This window comes from Cyprinodon variegatus, unplaced genomic scaffold (genome assembly GCF_000732505.1).
Source record: "Cyprinodon variegatus isolate N-32 unplaced genomic scaffold, C_variegatus-1.0 Scaffold596, whole genome shotgun sequence".
NCBI classification, from domain to species: Eukaryota; Metazoa; Chordata; class Actinopteri; order Cyprinodontiformes; family Cyprinodontidae; genus Cyprinodon; species Cyprinodon variegatus.
Genome location: NW_015151049.1, coordinates 389,370 through 390,422, shown reverse-complemented (window position 1 = coordinate 390,422; position 1,053 = coordinate 389,370).

The following is a 1,053-nucleotide window of genomic DNA, read 5'->3' as shown; positions in this document are numbered from 1 at the left end:
GTAAGGTTAGTGATCATCGGCCGTAAGGTTAGTGATCATCGGCCGTAAGGTTAGTGATCATAGGCCGTAAGGTTAGTGATCATCGGCCGTAAGGTTAGTGATCATCTGCAGCTTTGCTAAGTTTCTTCTAATCTAAATGTTTGAGCTAAATCTACCTGAATTTTCCTCCAACCTCTTTAAATCCTGTTTCTGAGGCGTTGCTGTGATCAATGTAGTAATTGATGACTAACCAGAGGCTGCCTGGGAAGTTTAAGCCTGTATACCAACTTAGGGGGGGGTCACACAGATGAAACCATGTGTGAACTCATGCATGATCACCATGGCCCACATTCAGTCCCCAAACCCTGCAGCAAAGGATCCCCAGCTTCTCAGCAGCTCCACGTTTGTTTTCTGCACAGAGAGGAATAGATCAGACTGACCCGTTCAGTCTGTGTCTTTGCCCTGCAGCACAGACCAGCTGTGCTCTATGTGCACATTGGCTGCAGTTTTCCTACAGGTCCACACCCAGTTTTTCGTTTTTGCCCAGAGGTGAAAATGCACATGGATGATCACGTGTGACTGTGAAGTGATGCAATAACCTTTTGTTAAAAAGGAGCAATCTATGTTAAGGATTTCTAAGGTGCATGCCAGCAGCAGGCATGAACTCTGGATCTGTGGATTTTCTACACATCCAGACTCCATGTTTGTTTCTGCGGAGTTCAGGACTAACAGCCGGTGACCTGCATTGTCATGGCCGAGCGCTGGGCTCCATTTTGTCGATTCTTTCGCTTGCAGCACATGCGTTTCACCTTTGTACCACTAGAGGGCAGCATTGCACCACATTTGAGCACCGAGGAATTAAACGCCCCCTCGTGGGGTTTTGATTTCTTCTTTCATTATATTATAGTTGTATCTCTTATCTATCCATAAAATCCTTGCTAATGGAATATGGATTATTCCCACCTGTCTTATTGTTTCTTATTCACAGTTTTTCTTGCTTTTATTAAATAAACTATTTTCTTTTCTTCTGACTTAGCTGGATAATACAGATTCCCTGTTAGCCCTATGACATCA